General features: G+C 41.5%; 1 pseudogene; it reads right to left on the bottom strand.

Annotated features, from left to right (window-relative positions):
- Window positions 1–921: 921 nt before the first annotated feature.
- Window positions 922–1,069, bottom strand: LOC136541089 (U2 spliceosomal RNA; annotated as a pseudogene).
- Between the last annotated feature and the right edge of the window lie 12,905 nt (window positions 1,070–13,974).

Genomic DNA, 13,974 nt, shown 5'->3' with positions numbered 1-13,974 from the left:
AAACCTCAAGGGGATTCTTTGCATACTCCATCCTCTCCTTGACTAAAACCTCCAACGCCATGTGCCACTCACGTGATGAAACATTCCACGCTAGCATGCCACATTAGCATCTAGACACAGGTGGAGTTAGAGCTAGATTGCCAGACTAAACCGAATTTAGGGTGCCGAAACTGCAATTTGAGAGTGTCGATGTTAGGTGAGAATTCTAGAAAAGTTTAAAGAATGCTACTGAATTTACTCATTCCGAAATGAAATTATACTTCATCACGTACGTATAATAGAGTATGCGGCCATGGCTAGCAAGATCGATCTCATCGAGAATCCTAATACGGTCTTGTTTGTTTTAGATTTTTCATTTCGATTATGGTGGAAGACAACTTTTGAAATTGGCTTATGAGAAGCAAAAACTATATCTATATTATGTCAACAGAAGGTTTACCCTGCAAAAAGTATATCAATTTAGACCCCTTTTGGCAGGGCTCTACTTACAAAGTAACATGTGGACATAATTCAGCAACACTATCATATCCTGGCTGTCGGGTGGTTAGAGGCTGGCAACACCTAACTATATAGCAGTTAAATTTGCTAACCAAGGCAAGTCAATCAAACTAGCAGTGAATTTTTTTTTCTTTTTGAAACTACAGTGAAATTTGCTAAACATGGCAAAGACAATCAAACTGGTCTGAAGACAGCCCAAATTTCGCCCAGAATTGGACTAGAACATAAATGCATCCTAACTAAGGAAACAATTTAGAACACCAATTATCAGCCCAAATTCCACAAGCCCAGATTTGGCAAGGCAGCCCAGTAAACTCAAGCCGAAGCTTTTCAGTTGAGATTAAGGACAGCCCAATCCAAACTCAGGTCGAAATGGTTCAGAATCAGACTGGAGCAAACGAAACAAATTAGCTTTAATGTTAGTTGGGGTGGGCCAGGCCCAGCCAGCAGTGCAACGGTCGTGAGACGCTTGAGGGCCCCAGTGGCAAGCCACTGTGGTGGACCCTCACCCACATATATGATATTAAACTGATACTACACTTGATCTTAACCAAAAGGCCGAGAAAGGTATGAATTGCCCTGGTATGACTTAGAACTAAATTTACACAAATGAACGCTAACAACAAGGTAGCATATGTCTAGATTTGACACGGTGGAATTTACTCATATGGTTTGAGTCTTCCAAGTTGGTGGTTTTGGTGCTGCCGGGTAACGTTGACAATCCGTATGTTTTAGTTGTAGAGATAGAGATTCATGGCTCGAAGATGGCTTAGGGTTTTCACCTTGCAGGAGAGGCTGCAGTATGGAAGGCAATTGTAGTTTCTGCAGTTACCTTTGCGTTGTCCCATCCCAGGCATGAGAACCAGCGGGATTGTGGGGGGTATGACCCCGAATACCCACGGCAGACCACATGGGCTGCGCCCCCAGGGGCAGCCCAGCCCACAGGACGAAGCCTTGTGTGGCAGAACATCCTAAATTATAGGACCCACATGCACTTGTCACTGTCCAACGACCTTTGACAACAATGCATATGTTACTGGTAACTTAAGAAGTCTGTCGGGTGTCCTCGGGGAACCCCGAATCATCCACGATTTCCGAGCAGGATCACGTTACAGAGTCATTGCAGTATTACAACATTTATTCAATTATCGACACCAGAGTAAAAACAGCGGAAGTCTTACGATAACATAGTTTACAAACCAGTTGTTTCAAACCTTACAAACTAAGTTTGATAATTATTACAAACCAAAGTAGTAGTGGAGTGGCATCATTAACATATACATAACACACAAAATAAACATCCTGCCCAAGGATCACACATTTACTTCTCATCATCAGAACGAACGATAGTCATGCAGCACGATCTAAAACAGATCTGCTCATGAGGCTCACCTGCAACAAGGGTCAACGAACCCTGAGTACAAAAGTACTCAACAAGACTTAACCGAAATATTAACTGATAACTTAGGAATGCAGGCTCAGGGATTCAAGGTATAGCTTTAACAATGATCAAAGCTCTTTTGCATAAAAGCTCTTTTAACAACATTCTTTATAAAGAAAACTTCTTAAGAATTATATACGAAGCTGACACGATCCGTACTGAGATCATGAAACTTCATATCCAACACCTTCACAAGCCTTATTCAAGTTCTAGTTATTAATTCTACGATGATGAACAGTGAGTTGAGTCTCCATAACCGAGGAGCAATGACGATTCGAACCGATTAAACAACCCAGCTGGGGATTCCAGACCACACGACATATGCAGGTCCCCGACCTACATATACCAACCTACCCTCGGATCCTCTAAAACAAGAACGGGTCCGCGCCACCCGAGAATACAGTACTTCACCATTCCAGCCCATGGCCACGTGGGTACACGCTATTCCCACCATCTCTCCACTCCCAGTGCGCGAGTAGCCATTCTCGTAATGGAATTGCCAAGTTCAGGCTTACCGGAGTATGTGGTTAGTACTACAAATTCTCACCTCATGTAATTCAACAACGGACGTGCCTTAATCGACACAGGCGGAAAGACCCCGCTCACAAGACCTCTATGTCTTGTGGCTCACACACACCGAGTCCGCCCGGTCTAGATTTATTACTCCACATTCCCATATCACATGCTATCATAATTAACCAATGTTCCATTTAAAATTTGCAGGTGGCAGGTAGTCACCCGACCTTCATCGTTCTACGCATAGCTAAGTAAAACTAGGCATATACGAGTTTAAAACTGGTAATATGGTAAATATGGAATAACAAGGGTGGTAATGCACCAATTAGGATTTTACTTAACTCCTAATCACTTAATGCAATAACGGAAAGCAAAAGCGAAATTAATTTGTAAAACACAAGGTAGGGTTGTATGCATCCGGGGCTTGCCTTCGTTGACGGAAAAGTCCGGTTCCTGCGACGTTACATAAATATTCGATCCGACCTCAACAGACGGATTAACCTCCTCAACAGCTTGATTAACTACCACGTTTTCACCTTCGTTCACTACACATAATAACAATGCCATGTTTAACATGATGCGGAATACGAAATATGATGTTCGATGATGGATGCAAAAATTAACAATTTGAATACAACTTTCCTTCGCGGTACAGTTGCAAGTCAAACAACTAAATCTTTTTCGTAACACATACATCAATTGCCAAGGATCATTATCAACTAATGACCCAAGGTCATCACTCAATCCAAAATTTCAAACAAAACCTAAATCATTAAAGGTTACTATTTGCTTTTATGAATTAATTATTTAATTCAAAATTATGAAATAAATCAACTTATTCTAATTGAACTCAAAATTTTAGTACATGTTCATTACATGATAAGTAAGTGAAAAAACAAATTTCATAATTTTTGGACAATTAAATAAGCCTAGAAAAATCATGGAAATCCATTTATTAATAAATTGAGCAATTTTTATCACATTTAAAAAGTACTGAAAAACATTATTTCATATTTTTCTTAAATACTTTACATCACATAGAAGTCACACAAAAATTTTCATAATTTTTGGACCTCTAAATAAATCTACACAAAAATAACAAAAACAGACACTATTCATTCAAATCTGAAAATAGAAAAATCCATTTGAACGCTGAGTCACTGACAACCCGACCCCACCTGTCATCCCTAACCTCCGACGTCGACCATGGCAGCGACGGCTCTGACCAGCGATTCCTCGCCGACGGTGAGATCACTGGCAACAGCAAGGGTACTAACATGTTCTACACTACTAGGCGCACCTATAGACGTACTTAGATGTACCGATTATGACTCAATTCTAGCTCAACGTCGGCCATGGCAGACACGGCGCCTCGGCGGTACTACGCCGGCGACTACAGACCGGTAAAGCTCAAACAAGGGATCCAGGAAGCACCAGTGGCTCACCCCGAACGCGTTGGAGCAAGGAGCGAGGTCGGAGAAACAACGGAGAGGCGTGACGACGATCACGGTGATCACGGCGGAGTAGAGATCGTCGGTGAGGAAGAACCGGCGACTGCAGTGATCAAAACGAGCAAGCAATACAGGATTAAGCACTACAGCATCGAGACGAAGCCGTAGGTACACTAATCACGGGCAACGGCTCACCGGAGAGCCCTGGCCACGATGACACGCCCACGGTGGTGAAGTTGCCGGCCGCGAGGAAGGACGCGGACAGCGGATTCTCGGTGAAATCAGTCGACCACAGTTGGCTAGGTGGATGTGCAAGAGAAAGACGGAACTGGAACAGCCTTTACGGAGATGGCAATGGCGCTAGGGAGGTGATGCGAGCTCGCCGGAGCGATGACAATGACGGCGGCGGTGAAAACAGAGGAAGAAGAAAAACGACGACGACGGCGTTTTGATACTTATAGCGTGGCTCAGAAGCTCAAGGAAGCCACAACGGAGCTGTTTCTGCGCCAGCGCGACGCCAAGGACGGCCACGACGCGCCTGGAACGCCGAAGAAGGTCGCCGGCCATGTAGCTTTGGCGGTGAACACTGTTCACAGTATTTACAAGTTTGCCATTCGCCAAAATTCACAAATTACTCTCAAGTTTTCATAACAACTCAAAAATCTCCAAAAACAAAAGTTGTTCAAAATCAAAAGTTCTACAACTTTGCTTTTATAACCATCTCCTAATTCGGTCTAGATTTTGAAATGATCTTTTAAATTCAAATAGAGGATATTTAACGAATTACGCCTTTTTGAATTACTCCAAATTTTTCTAAACAACTTGAAAAACTCCAAAAATAAACTTTGTATAACTTGTTAAGCTCTACACTTTTGCTTTTGGGCCCAACCCCAAAATATGCTTAGATTTTGAAATGGATTTTTAGGGTAGGGTTTAAATACTAAAAAGCGGGGTTTTCTCGAAAAATTCAAAACCCAAACAAACTTTGAACTTGAGTCAAACAATACAATGCAACACACACCACATAAATATAAACTTGTATTAGTGTATGCATCTCAAAGTTTCCACCAAATGCCAAATGCTTTGCAATGCATATGATGACATGTCAGATTTTAATATTTAAACACCCGAGGTGTTACAATCCTTCCCCCTAAAAGAAATCTCGCCCCGAGATTCAAAGCCATAGAGTAAGTAATGGAAAAGGAAATGTGTCAGTCCAAAAACATCCAAAACTTGCCTATAAAACATCTGAGGTTCCTTTACAAAACACAACTTGTAGCAACCGAGCACAACTAATACTACTCTATTCTATATTGACGCTAGAAACTTTGGAAACTTTTCTAACAAGTAATCTTCTGATTCCCAAGTAGCTTCCTCTTCTGAATGTTGATTCCATTGTATTTTATAGAACTTGATTGTCCATCTTCGAGTAACACGATCTTTCTGATCTAACACTCGGATAGGATATTCGGAATAAGTTAAATCCGGTTCTAGTTCCACTCCTTCAACTTCAACATTCTGTTCAGGCACTCGGAGACACTTCTTCAATTGAGAAACATGGAACACATCATGCACAGCTGCGAGATGTTCAGGTAACTTCAAGCGATATGCCACTTTTCCATATCTCTCCAAAATTTGATATAGTCCAATATATCGAGGTGCCAACTTTCCTTTAACACCAAAACGGGTAACTCCCTTCATTGGTGATACTTTCAGATATACAAAATCTCCTTTGTTAAATACCAATGGCCTCCGTCTTCTATCTACATAACTCTTTTGGTGGGACTGAGCTATCTTCAAATTATTCTGTATTTGCCTAACCTTGTCTTCTGTTTCTTTCACAAGGTCAACTCCAAAGAATCTTCTTTCTCCAGGCTCAGACCAACTCAATGATGTTCTGCATCTACGACCATAGAGTGCTTCAAATGGAGCCATTCTAATGCTTTCCTGATAACTATTGTTGTATGAGAACTCGGCCAAAGGTAAGCATTCATCCCACTTAGTGGAATAGTTAAGGACACAACTCCTTAACATATCTTCAAGTACTTGATTAACTCTTTCAGTCTGTCCATCAGTCTGCGGATGATAAGCTGTACTGTACAGAAGTTTAGTACCCAATGAAGAATGCAATTGTTTCCAAAAATTGGAGACAAACTATGTACCCCTATCTGACACTATGGTCTTTGGTACACCATGCAAACTCATGATTCTTGCTAAGTACATTTTGGCATATTGGATCGTAGGATATATTGTCTTGACTGAAAGAAAATGTGCTGACTTAGTGAGTCGATCTACAATAACCCATACTGAGTCAAATCCCTTTGATGTCTTGGGTAGACCAACAATAAAATCCATACTTATGTCCTCGCACTTCCAAGATGGAATAGGTAATGGTTGTAATTCACCAACAGACCTCAAATGTATAGCTTTCACCTTTTGATAAGTATCACACTTTGCTATATATCTAGCAATATCTATTTTCATTTTAGTCCACCAGAATCTTTGCTTCAAGTCATGGTACATCTTGTTACTTCCCGGATGGATAGATAACCTAGTAGCATGTGCCTCATCTAGAATTGATTGCCGCAACTCAGGAACTTTTGGTACCACCAGGCGATCCTTGAACCACAACACATCTTCATCATCTATGCTGAAGCATTCTGCTTTCCCATTCTTGACTCTTTCCTTGATATGGGCTATACCCTTGTTTTCCTTCTGAGCAGCAATAACTTGATCTCAAATAGTTGCTTCTACAATTATGTTGGTCAAACTTCCTTGTTGAATTACTTCTACATTCAACTTTTCCATTTCTTGACATAAATTCAAACCCATTGTTCTCACTGTCAGACAATTGCAATAGCTTTTGCGACTGAGGGCATCTGCAACTACATTTGCTTTACCAGGGTGATAATGTACTTCCAAATCATAATCCTTAATTAGTTCTAACCATCTTCTTTGTCGCATGTTCAACTCTGACTGAGTAAAGATACACTTTAAGCTCTTCTGGTCTGTATACATATGGCATGTATTACCAAGCAGGTAATGCCGCCAAATCTTCAGAGCATGAACCACAGCTGCTAACTCCAAGTCATGAGTTGGATAGTGTTCTTCATGTTGCTTAAGTTGCCTGGACGCATAGGCAATGACTCGGCCTTCTTGCACCAACACACATCCAATACCAATACCGGAAGCATCACAGTAGACGTCAAACGGCTTCTCGATATCAGGTTGGGCTAATACTGGTGCAGTGGTTAATAGTCTCTTCAAAGTCTGGAAAGCCTCCTCACAATCTGATGACCAGACAAACTTAACATGGTTCTTCAACAATTCAGTTATGGACTTTGATATTTTTGAGAAATCTAGAATAAACCGACGGTAATACCCCGCCAATCCCAGAAAACTCCGAACTTGATGAACTGTGGCTGGCGGTTTCCAATCAAGCACATCCTTCACTTTGCTAGGATCAACTGTAACTCCTTTGGCTGACAAGACATGTCCAAGAAATTGCACCTCCTTAAGCCAAAAATCACACTTGCTGAACTTGGCATATAGTTGATGTTCTCTCAAACGGGTCAGAACAATTCTGAGATATTCCGCATGTTCTTTCTTAGTCTTGGAATATACTAAAATGTCATCAATAAACAACACTACAAACTTGTCTAGCTCAGGCATGAATACTGAGTTCATTAGATACATGAAATGAGCTGGAGCATTTGTCAAACCAAAAGACATTACCAGGTATTCATATAATCCATATCTTGTGGTAAATGCCATTTTGGGAATATCTTCAGGCTTTATCTTGATTTGGTGATATCCTGATCTCAAATCTATCTTGGAGAAAACTTTGGCTCCGGCCAATTGATCAAAAAGCAAATCTATCCGAGGTAATGGATACTTATTCTTGATGGTCACTTCATTCAATGGACGATAGTCAACACATAACCTCAGGGTCTCATCTTTCTTTTTCACAAAAATTGCCGGACATCCCCAAGGTGAGGAACTAGGTTGAATAAACCCTTTCTCAATCAATTCTTGTAACTGAGTCTTCAATTCGGCCAATTTCTTAGGTGGCATTCTATAAGCTCTCTGAGAAATCGGAGCTATTCCAGGTTGTAACTCTATATTGAACTGTACATCCCTATCAGGTGGTAGACCAGGTAAATCTTCAGGAAACACATCCGGAAATTCACACACTACCGGAATATCTTTAATCTCTTTGACATCAGTTGCACAAATCTTGTCCATTGATCTTCTTAAGGTTGGAAGTTGGATGAGAAGTTGAGAATTACTATCAGGCAAACTCACTCTTAAAGTCCTATTCAAAGCATCTATAACAGCCTTATGCTGATACATCCAATTCATTCCCAAAATTAAATCTATATCCTGATCCTTAAGGATAATCATGGTAGTGGGAAAAATATGCCCACCCAGGTTTATGAGTACCTGGTATACCATTTCCTTAGTACACAGACGTCCCTCGGGCGACTGTATAAAGAAACTTTCCTTTGTTGCCCCAATTGAAATTTCATGCTTCACGACAAATGTTCTATTGATGAATGAATGCGATGCGCCAGAATCAAAAAGTATAACTGCAGGGTGATTGGCAACAGGAAACATACCCATCATCACTGGCTCCCCTTCCGAAATTTCTCTAGCTTGAATATAGAACACCCGTCCTATCTTCCTCTCATCTTTGCCCTTCTAAGCATTTTGATTGGGGTTCTTGTTTGGTGCCTGACCCTGTTGTTGATTGGCATGGGTCTTCTGATAATTTTGATTAGCCTGCCTAGGATATGAACATTCCCTGGAGAAATGACCAGTCCTTCCACAATTGTAGCACAGATAGTTGTGACCCTAGGACGTTGAAGCATTGCCACCAGAAGCATTGGTTGACTGTGAATTCAGATAGGTTATAGTAGGACGGACATTTGACTGTTGCCCAGCTTGGAACTGCGGCGGACGATAAGGAGGACGATTATGATGTACTGGATGATAAATCACCCTCTGCCTCTTCTGATTTCCCCCAAAAGATCTAGACGGCACACTCTTTTTCTTTTTGAGCTCCTTATGCTGCCGATACTTTGACTCTGAAGCAATTGCAATATTTACGGCCTCATGGTAAGTGACATTGGTGCAAGTGGTCATCATAGTCTGTAACTTGGTATTCAGGCCTCTCATAAACCACCTCTTCTTCTTGGCATCAGTATTGACATGTTTGGATGCATATTGGGACAGATGATTAAATCTTCCCACATATTGCATCACGGTTTGATCTCCTTGTTTTAAAGCAAGGAATTCATCTAGCTTCATAGCCATCACTCCTTCAGGGATATAATGGGCTCTGAAGGCAGTACGGAACTCAACCCAAGTTATTGGAATGCCAGCTGGTTGCATAGCCACTAAGTTTGCCCACCAAGCACTTGCTGCTCCTCTAAGTTGCTGGGTGGCAAACACAGGTTTCTGATACTCCGTGCATGGAATAAGGTCAAATTTCTATTCCATGGTTCGAAGCCAGTCATCGGCCTCCAATGGTTCATCTGCCTTGGTGAACACCAGGGGTCTTGTGTCTGTGAAATCAACATATGTGGCCTCCTATCTGTTATGGTGGCGTCCATGGTTTCCGTACATCTGATTCTGATTACTCTGAGCCATCTCATGAAGCAAACGAGAATTTTCAGCCGTCACATTGACAAGTGCGGTTATAGCATCAGCTAAATTTGTTGGAACTGGTGGTGGATCTGGAATACCATCCTCATCTTGCGAAGTTCCAGGAATATACGAACCCCGCGTACGACGCATCTGCTCATAACAAACCAAACTTTATTCACACGTCTTTATTGAATTGTACCAAAGCTTACTCTAGACACATTACATAGAGTTTACTAATGTACAAACAAACCCACGAGTACGACAACAAAACTACGTAACTTAACTAGAGCTACTATTATACAACTCTACTCTTTTCCTCAATTTCTTCAAACTTCAGGCTCGGTATCCATTCCGGAATTATTACCGCCTTCATCATCACTTTCATCGATCATTACTAATTCTTCAGGATCTTCTTCACCTTCCTCTCCCGATTCATCATCATCGGCAAGGATGACACCAGGGTCCATGGCATCAGCTTGAGGCTCATGATTCGGATTTAGTAGATTGCTAAGCCTATGAACTTCCTCATGTAGATAAGTATTATGTTCTTCTAAATCTTCTACATAAAATTCTAGCTCATGAGTTCTAGCTCTAGCTACATTTTCCCTCTGCCAAGCTTCATTTCTTCCCTCCACCGTACGAACCAACATACGTTCGTAGTTCCTATGCGCGGTGGTGAGATGCCTCAATTGACCCTGTAATTCTCCTATTTGTATAACATCCAAAGCCCTATCTCTAGTAGATTGTGCTAACTCTATAGAAACCCTCAGTATCTCTGCCTGGGGATCAGGCCTAGTACTGCTACTGCTAGCACCATCATTTCTAGGGGCAAGTTGGTGATGAGGAACTCCTTTGGGTCCAGTGGACTTACGGGGCGTCATCTTGGCACGAGCCATACTGTAGGAAGCCAATTTAATCCAAATAAGACCATTTGATCAAAATCCAAAAAGTAGCTAAGATGGATTACATTCCTCAAACCAGACTCACTACTCAACTCCAGACTAAGAGGTGAAGGAAGTAACGAGTGAATTATTCATGATGCATGAATCGTTCTTATGAACAAAAACATCAAAGCTAATAATACACATAAATAACATTTATTTTTATATAGGGCATAGTAATATTACTACTCCACCACACAAAACCTTTTTAATCAAATAAGGAATGGTGAGAAAGAAATAAGATAAGTTAGAAGCAATTTGGACTAAATTAGCAAGTTAAATTTAGTCATTCCAAATCATTTTGAAGTTTTTGTAAAACAATACAACAAAAACCTTGTAATGATTGCTCTGATACCATTCTGTGGCAGAACCTCCTAAATGATAGGACCCACATGCACTTGTCACTGTCCAACGACCTTTGACAACAATGCATATGTTCCTGGTAACTTAAGAAGTCTGTTGGGTGTCCTCGGGGAACCCCAAATCATCCACGATTTTCGAGCAGGATCACGTTACAGAGTCATTGCAGTATTACAACATTTATTCAATTATCGACACCAGAGTAAAAACAGCGGAAGTCTTACGATAACATAGTTTACAAACCAGTTGTTTCAAACCTTACAAACTAAGTTTGATAATTATTACAAACCAAAGTAGTAGTGGAGTGGCATCATTAACATATACATAACACACAAAATAAACATCCTACCCAAGGATCACACATTTACTTCTCATCGTTAGAACGAACGATAGTCATGCAGCACGATCCAAAACAGATCTGCTCATGAGGCTCACCTGCAACAAGGGTCAACGAACCCTAAGTACAAAAGTACTCAACAAGACTTAACCGAAATATTAACTGATAACTTAGGAATGCAGGCTCAGGGATTCAAGGTATAGCTTTAACAATGATCAAAGTTTTTTTGCATAAAAGCTCTTTTAACAACATTCTTTATAAAGAAAACTTCTTAAGAATTATATATGAAGCTGACACGATCCGTACTGAGATCATGAAACTTCATATCCAACACCTTCACAAGCCTTATTCAAGTTCTAGTTATTAATTCTACGATGATGAACAGTGAGTTGAGTCTCCATAACCGAGGAGCAACGACGATTCGAACCGATTAAACAACCCATCTGGGGATTCTAGACCACACGACATATGCAGGTCCCCGACCTACATATACCAACCTACCCTCGGATCCTCTAAAACAAGAACGGGTCTGCGCCACCCAAGAATACAGTACTCCATCATTCCAGCCCATGGCCACGTGGGTACACGCTATTCCCACCATCTCTCCACTCCCAGTGCGCGAGTAGCCATTCTCGTAATGGAATTGCCAAGTTCAGGCTTACCAGAGTATGTGGTTAGTACTACAAATTCTCACCTCATGCAATTCAACAACGGACGTGCCTTAATCGACACAGGCGGAAAGACCTCGCTCACAAGACCTCCATGCCTTAATCGACACACCGAGTCCGCCCGGTCTAGATTTATTACTCCACATTCCCATATCATATGCTATCATAATTAACCAATGTTCCATTTAAAACTCGCAGGTGGCAGGTAGTCACCCGACCTTCATCGTTCTACGCATAGCTAAGCAAAACTAGGCATATACGAGTTTAAAACTGGTAATATGGTAAATATGGAATAACAAGGGTGGAAATGCACCAATTAAGATTTTACTTAACTCCTAATCACTTAATGCAATAACGGAAAGCAAAAGCGAAATTAATTTGTAAAACACAAGGTAGGGTTGTATGCATCCGGGGCTTGCCTTCGTTGACGGAAAAGTCCGGTTTCTACGACGTTACACAAGTATTCGATCCGACCTCAACAGACGGATTAACCTCCTCAACAGCTTGATTAACTACCACGTTTTCACCTTCGTTCACTACACGTAATAACAATGCCATGTTTAACATGATGCGGAATACGAAATATGATGTTCGATGATGGATGCAAAAATTAACAATTTGAATACAACTTTCCTTCGCGGTACAGTTGCAAGTCAAACAACTAAATCTTTTTTGTAACACATACATCAATTGCCAAGGATCATTATCAACTAATGACCCAAGGTCATCACTCAATCCAAAATTTCAAACAAAACATAAATCATTAAAGGTTACTATTTGCTTTTATGAATTAATTATTTAATTCAAAATTATGAAATAAATCAACTTATTCTAATTGAACTCAAAATTTTAGTACATGTTCATTACATGATAAGTAAGTGACAAAACAAATTTCATAATTTTTGGACAATTAAATAAGCCTAGAAAAATCATGGAAATCCATTTATTAATAAATTGAGCAATTTTTATCACATTCAAAAAGTACTAAAAAACATTATTTCATATTTTTCTTAAATACTTTACATCACAGAGAAGTCACACAAAAATTTTCATAATTTTTGGACCTCTAAATAAATCTACACAAAAATAACAAAAATAGACACTATTCATTCAAATATGAAAATAGAAAAATCCATTTGAACGCTGAGTCACTGACAACCCGACCCCACCTGTCATCCCTAACCTCCGACGTTGACCATGGCAGCGACGGCTCTGACCAGCGATTCCTCGCCGACGGTGAGATCACCGGCGACAGCAAGGGTACTAACATGTTCTACACTACTAGGCGCACCTATAGACGTACTTAGATGTACCGATTATGACTCAATTCTAGCTCAACGTCGGCCATGGCAGACACGGTGCCTCGGCGGTACTACGCCGGCGACTACAGACCGGTAAAGCTCAAACAAGGGATCCAGGAAGCACCAGTGGCTCACCCCGAACGCGTTGGAGCAAGGAGCGAGGTCGGAGAAACAACGGAGAGGCGTGACGACGATCACGGTGATCACGGCGGAGCAGAGATCGTCGGTGAGGAAGAACCGGCGACTGCAGTGATCAAAACGAGCAAGCAACACAGGATTAAGCACTACAGCATCGAGACAAAGCCATAGGTACACTAATCACGGGCAACGGCTCACCGGAGAGCCCTGGCCACGATGACACGCCCGCGGTGGTGAAGTTGCCGGCCGCGAGGAAGAAGGACGCGGACAGCGGATTCTCGGCGAAATCAGTCGACCACAGTTGGCTAGGTGGATGTGCAAGAGAAAGACAGAACTGGAACAACCTTTACTGAGATGACAACGGCGCTAGGGAGGTGATGCGAGCTCGCCAGAGCGATGACAACGACGGCGGCGGTGAGAACAGAGGAAGAAGAAAAACGACGACGACGGCGTTTTGGTACTTATAGCGCGACTCAGAAGCTCAAGGAAGCCACGACGGAGCCATTTCCGTGCTAGCGCGATGCCAAGGACGGCCACGGCGCGCCTGGAACGCCAAAGAAGGTCGCCGGCCATGTAGCTTCGGCGGTGAACACTGTTCACAGTATTTACAAGTTTGCCATTCGCCAAAATTCACAAATTACTCTCAAATTTTCATAACAACTCAAAAATATCCA

This window comes from Miscanthus floridulus, chromosome 2 (assembly GCF_019320115.1).
Source record: "Miscanthus floridulus cultivar M001 chromosome 2, ASM1932011v1, whole genome shotgun sequence".
Lineage (NCBI taxonomy): Eukaryota > Viridiplantae > Streptophyta > Magnoliopsida > Poales > Poaceae > Miscanthus > Miscanthus floridulus.
Note: the sequence above shows the minus strand (reverse complement) of the source record. Positions and strands in the feature narration are given on the sequence as shown.